Raw genomic sequence first — 6,642 nt, forward strand, 5'->3', positions numbered from 1 at the left:
GTACATGTCGAATCCTTCGCATGTGCTGAACTATGAGCCCCTGTGGCTGTTTCTGAACCTGTCTTTCGAGGAAAGACCCACCCAGATATTGGACAGGCAGGAGAGGAGGCTCCTGAACAAGGTAATCAAGATGGTCAAGGTCAAGTGGCTGAATCATTCCGAGGAGGAGGATACTTGGGAGATCGAGATCGAGACCGAGACCGAGATGAGGAGTCGCCACCCGGAGTTATTCGGTACGCTCTAAATTTCGAGGACGAAATTCTTTATAAAGGGGAAGGAATTGTAAGGTCTAAAAAATTCAAACTACGTGACCTGAATGCATGTGTTATAAGGTTTTGCTAAAATGTGTGTTTATTTATTTTATTGCTTTAAATGTATGATTTTTCCATGGATATGTGTTTTACTTCATGGTTTGTTAAGGTTTCATGTGTTAAGGCTTTTAGCATTATTTCGCGCTCGAACGAGGAACATAGACCGGACAGTTAAGAAAAAATATTTTTATTAAATAATTATTTTAAATTAATTAATATATGGTATAATTAAAGATGATTTTCGAAAATGAACATTGTTAAGGTATTTTTACTCAACGAGTCATATATGAAACCGGTACACAAAATTTAGCAATTCGGGGGATTTTTTGAGAGTTCGGACAATATTTTAAAAAATGTACCTAACGAAATATTTTTTGGAAGTGTTTTTGGGCTTGATGGGACTATTTTATCTCATAATGAGCCTAAAATCCTTTTTAACCTAATTATTTTTAATTATGGACCCATTATACACTAATTATTATATTAAACCTACCATCCAAAAACCTAATCTCCTACCCTAGTATTCAGCCGCCCCTCTCCATTTTTCCAGCAACACATTTTCGAAAAAACTTCAGCAGCAAGCCTTCGAATTTTTCAAGTTTTTCAAAGAAGTTCTTCTCCATCTATCCGGTGCACGTTCTACGCGATTATCTCAAAGGTTTCTAGCGTAACTACGCAAAGGCACGTCCTAAATCATGTTTTTCACATCATTCACATTTTTATAAGTTGATTTGTATGTTTTTGCATGAGAAATTCTTAGACCAATCGTGTGCATCAGATTTATATGGTTTTGACATGAAATATGCACACTCTTTTACATGTAACTCACGTTTTCACTTGTGAGTGTGCAAGGGGTTGCTAGACCTAGGTTCCAAGGAGCTATACACGTCGAGACCTAAGGTGAATAAGGCTGAGAGTGCATCGGTTCATAGTAAGGCAAGGGGTTGATCGGTTTTGGCTCGGATGAGTGCATATTTTGCTAGATCGGAAAAAAGTTGAAGGACGCCGATGCATGGGACGTCCAGGGGTGTGGAGAAGGCCTTGGTGGGTCTGAGACACAGCCTAGAGCAGCTCGTGCATGGCTGGTCTCGGGTGGAAGGGAGATCGAAGGAGCTAGCCGCAAATTAGGGTCGAGTGATCGGATTTTTGGGCTTGCATCGGTGGAATCGGGTGAGGTGTGTGAATGGGGCTAAGGACAGTGGTTAGGTCGGTCCAAAAGGGTCCAGTGGTGAGCTAGGAGAGGTTGTTTTGAGTCTGGTTCGGGTTGGTTGTGAGTAGGGTAGAGTTTGGCTTCAGAATTTGTTTGTCGTTTTGGTTGCACGGGGTGGCATCGGAACGCCTGATGTTCGGCCCTCGTAGCACCCTAACGCTGTTGCATGGCGCCCAGGTGCTTTCCAATCACCGCAGTGCTACACCGCCAGCGCCTAGGCGCTAGTCCAGTATATGAGGGATATTAGTTTTTAGCGCTATTGACTCGTTTGGGTATTGATATGTCGTTACGACCGAGATTAGTGAGGGTTAAATTGGGTCATACGAAGTTTAATTAAGAGTCTTTGAAATATGGTCTAAGTTTGGTTGGCTTTGGGTCGAAATTTGTTGGTCCAGGGGTAAATTGGTCATCTTACACTCGGGTCGTGTTAGCAGTCCTAGCAGCGCACCGAGAACTAAAATTGCATGATTAAAATGTTTGTGCTTATTATGAATATGGTTTTTTATGAAAATACGGAAAATACGATGCATGTTTGGTTTTAAGAAAAAGTACGTATATGCATGATTTTTATAAGTGGCGAATACGATGACATGTTTTAGAAAGAGAGGAGTTGGTTGTGACTAACACGAACACGAATATGTAAGGTCAAGGCTCAGTGGATGGGTAATACTGTCGCTGATGTCCCTGTAGTCGGGTACCGCGGTTATATGTAGATGGATCCATCGACTAGAGCTGATACGAAAGTCACAACTAATGATCTAAATTCAATAAAAGAAAATGAACACGTATATGTTGTTATGATGAGATATGTTATGGATACGTTTATGCTTTGACATGTTATGTTTAAGTTCATGCTTTTAAGATCATGCAATATATTTTAATTACAGTACTTTTCACGGTTGCATGTTATGTGTATGTAATTGCTATCACGGTTCAGGTGTGTTGAGTCTTTAGACTCACTAGGTGTGAATGATGCAGAGATGTGGAGACTGGAGGCGCCGAAAACTGAGTAGGCGGAGATGGGTGTGCGCACGTTAACTCTAGGACCATACTTTTTCCGCACATTATATGTTCAGGAGTAAAACATTGTTATTTTTATACATTTACATCTTTTTATATGTCGATGGTTTGTGTAAAGTCCAAAATTAAGACGACGTAATTCAACTGCATGCGAATCTAAAGAACATGGGAAATAGTTAATTAATTGATTTTAATTGCTAAATTGAGTATGTGATATGTTTATAAGATTTTTTAGTAGTTTTTCTACTTAAATGCATTAAAATGCATTTTCAAAGGTTATTCGAGTTGCGATCGAGGAACGGAGACCGATAACTGAAAAAATAGAATTTTTTATTATTAAATAATTGTTTTTAATAATTTAAAATATGGTTGATGCTTTTACTTATTTTTGAAAATACGGAGTTTTGAGGTGATTTTATACGTCGGGACGTAATTTTTATCGGTGTTGGATTTTCTACAAAAATATGAACATTTTTGCAACCCGGCTAATAAATTCGCAAACTTTACTAAACAAAATATTTTAATTATGCACTAATGGGCTTTTGGACCTAGTATTGGTTACTAATGGGCCTAGGCTTGTTTACATGTTTAATTAACACATACATAAGCCCAAACTCTCCCATAACCTACCCAGTAACCCACGCCCGACACCCCAAAAATCTTCAAACTCTTCTCTCAAACTCACACGACACAAAAAAGCAAAATCAAGGGAAAGTTTCGAATTTCTATAGGTTTTCAAGCCATAGTCTTCATATCATCGTTCTTCAATTTGTCAACGAAAAATCGTGCGTTATAAATGTAAAGGCACGCCATATTCTGCCCTTTACTCATCCATCACACCATAGTATTTATTTGATTATGTTTTGTATGAAAGACAAGTCACACTTCATATTATTTTCGTAACTATGCTTGAAAATGTGATAAACTCATGATTTTTGGTTCCAAAACATGTATAACATGTGCTAGAAGGGGCTGCCATGATTAGGAAGTGTTATGGGATTGTTTTACACGATTTTAAGGGTTCTAGAACACACACAACACGCTGCACAAGTCGAAGAACACAAGCTAGAACCAAACAGCATGCTTTGGTGATCAAGGGCTCGGGTTCAAGGGTTAAGGTCCATGGCTTGGCTCAGTTGCAACCAGGGATGGGCTAAGGACGTGCTAGGGTCAGGAAAGAAGAACTAGCCACGCTAGGACTCAAGACAAGTGGTTGGAAAGGGTCCTAGCAAGCTAGGACTCCACCCGAGAGCCATCAAGTGAGTCGCGCATGTGTGCAGCTTGCGCAGGGAAAAAAGGGCTCGGCCAGGGGGCTTTGGACTGGGCTAGGTCAAGTCCTTAGGGTCCTAAGAGGGTGCACAAGGGTCTGGTTCAGGGGCTGTTCCAGTGGTTAGGGTCTTAGAATCACAAACATAGAGTCCTAGCGCTGGTAAGCTTCTCGGCTGCAGCTTTCTTCTGTGTTGAGTGCCTTCAGTTTTGGGGCTATGGTTGAGTCCTAAGGGTTCTAAGGGTCTAGTAGGGTCCATAGCGGGTCTGGTTCGAAGATGGTCCAGCGTGTTTCGGGCGTGGCTCGTGGGAAAATCGAGTTGGCTCGTGTGGTAGTGCATAGGCTTGAGTTAGGGCTTTCTTTGTATAAAAAAATTCGAAACATGGCTCACGGGGGACGAGTCATAGTTCAGGAGGGCTAAAATAATATAAAAAGTCTATGTTTTTAATTTGAGAATTTTATATTAAAGTTTGGTTTAATTCGAGATTAAAACGCATTAATATGTTATAATTAAAGAATAAATTAAAATCCATCGATTTACGCTAAATTAAAATACGAGAAAATTATCGTAATCTTAAATAATTATTTGGGAAGGTCTAGAGTCAATTGAATTAAGAAAATGTAAAAAAACGTGAAATTTTACGTCTAGGGGTAAAACGGTAATTTTACATTCGAAAATTAGTAAATGTCATGGCAGTGTCCTGAATGCCGTTTTATATGTTAATATGATTATTTTGCATGTTTATGGAATTTTATGATGAACGAAAACGTTAAAAGATATGTTGCATGTTTGGTTTATAAGAAAAATTTATATGCATGTTTAATTTTTATAAGTGATGAGAATATGAAATGTTGAAGAAAGTGAAGTAATTGTGACTAATACGATGATATGTTAATACGTAGGCCAAGGCTCAGTTGACGGGTGAGAGTGTCGCTGATGTCCTCGCCGCCCAGTACTGTGGTTACATGTAGATGGATCCACCGCCCAATACGAATACGAAAGTTACAATTAACGATCTGAATTCAACGAAAGTGAATATGAACATGTTTAATATGAATATGAATATGGATATGAATATGTTTACGATAAATATGAATACGTCGTTATGGAAATGTATATGAAAATGTTTATGTTTAAGTTTATGCATCATTATGAATGTTATTTTACGTAAAAGTATTTTCAGTGTTGCATGTGTGCTGTGTATGAAATAATAATAATGGAGGTATTGATGGTTGACTTTGCTGAACTGAAGGTGCACATAACTCGAGGACCAGCGCTATTTTTTCGCACTAGTTTATGATTTATAATTTTAAGTTATGTGAAAGATATTTTTACGACTTTGATTATGATTTTGAGTGGTTTTTGAGAGGTTGATAGTTTTAGCAATTTTGATAAGTAGGAGTTGAAAACGAATGATGATTTTATGTTCTTAAACTATTTTCTTTGGATGTTTAAATGTTAGTTTGTTGTTATATTTCAAAAATAGTGCAAATTAGTTTATAAATATTTATATGTAATTCGTCCGAAGTTTGTGAGTATATATAAAAAAAATTTATAGTACTTTTTAAGAAAACGAGTGGTGGACGTTTCAGTTGGTATCAGAGCAATGTTCCTGTAAATGGTTGTGCCACCGTCAGTGTGGGGAAGCTCAGTTGTCAAGCCTCAAATTTATAACTTTACATGCTTTATATGATGCTATCTGCATGATTACATGAATTATATGTTTACGTCGTTTAATAGCTTTACGAGAATACATGTTTTATATGCTTAAACATTTCTAAAACTGAATTAGGATACGTTGCATGATTAGAAAACATATATTTAAATACATGTTGGTTACGTTAGAATTTGGAAAACGTTCAGATATAATGCATCCTAGACGCGCACCAAGTACTGATAGGCAGACAGAGACTAATGAGGATCATAATGTTAATGCACCCCCGCCTACTAATGGGGATGCTGCTGCTCATGCATTTGAGCGGATGGCTCGTTTCTTTGAGCAGCAGCTACAGCAAGCACCTAGGCCACAACATGATGTTTATAATCAGTTCCGGAGGCTAGGGCCGAAGGAATTTTCTGGCACCACAGACCCGTTTGCTGCGGAGGCATGGATTCGAGCACTTGAGGTGCATTTTCGCTACTTAAATATGGGGGATGCTGATCGTGTGATGTGTGCTACTTACATGTTTAGGGATGATGCTTCTTTGTGGTGGGAAGGAGCTGAGCACGGTATTAATCTTGCTGCACTTACTTGGGCTCGATTCAAGGAGATATTCTATGAGAAGTACTTCACTGCTGATGTTAGAGGGCGACTTAAGAGAGAGTTAATGAGCCTCCGTCAGGGAGACTCGACTGTTGCTGAATTTGTGAGGAAATTTGATAGGGGTTGCCACTTTGTACCCCTTATTGCGAGGGATGCTGCAGAGAAGCTTAGACACTTCATGGATGGTCTACGACCTACCATACGACACAATGTGATGATGATGCGTCCCTTGGATTATGCTACTGCTACTACTTATGCATTTAAGTCTAAGCAATCTTTGAAGGACATCGACTTTGAGATGCAGCGCAAGAGACAACAACACCAAATAATTCTTAGCCAAATAAAAAGTCGTACACGAGACCTCCTAGACCTCAAGGGCCACCAAAGCCCCAAGACAAAGCAAAGAAGTCAGGACCAACAAAGCCACCACAACCTGGAGCACCGAAACCTGCAGAGGGACCACCGTGCAAGAAGTGCAATCGCCTACATTATGTACAGTGCGTGTGGGGAACTACTAAGTGCTTCATATGCAAGGAAGATGGGCTCAAGGCTACTGATTGCCCAAAGAAG

This window comes from Primulina tabacum, chromosome 8 (assembly GCF_025594145.1).
Source record: "Primulina tabacum isolate GXHZ01 chromosome 8, ASM2559414v2, whole genome shotgun sequence".
NCBI lineage: Eukaryota > Viridiplantae > Streptophyta > Magnoliopsida > Lamiales > Gesneriaceae > Primulina > Primulina tabacum.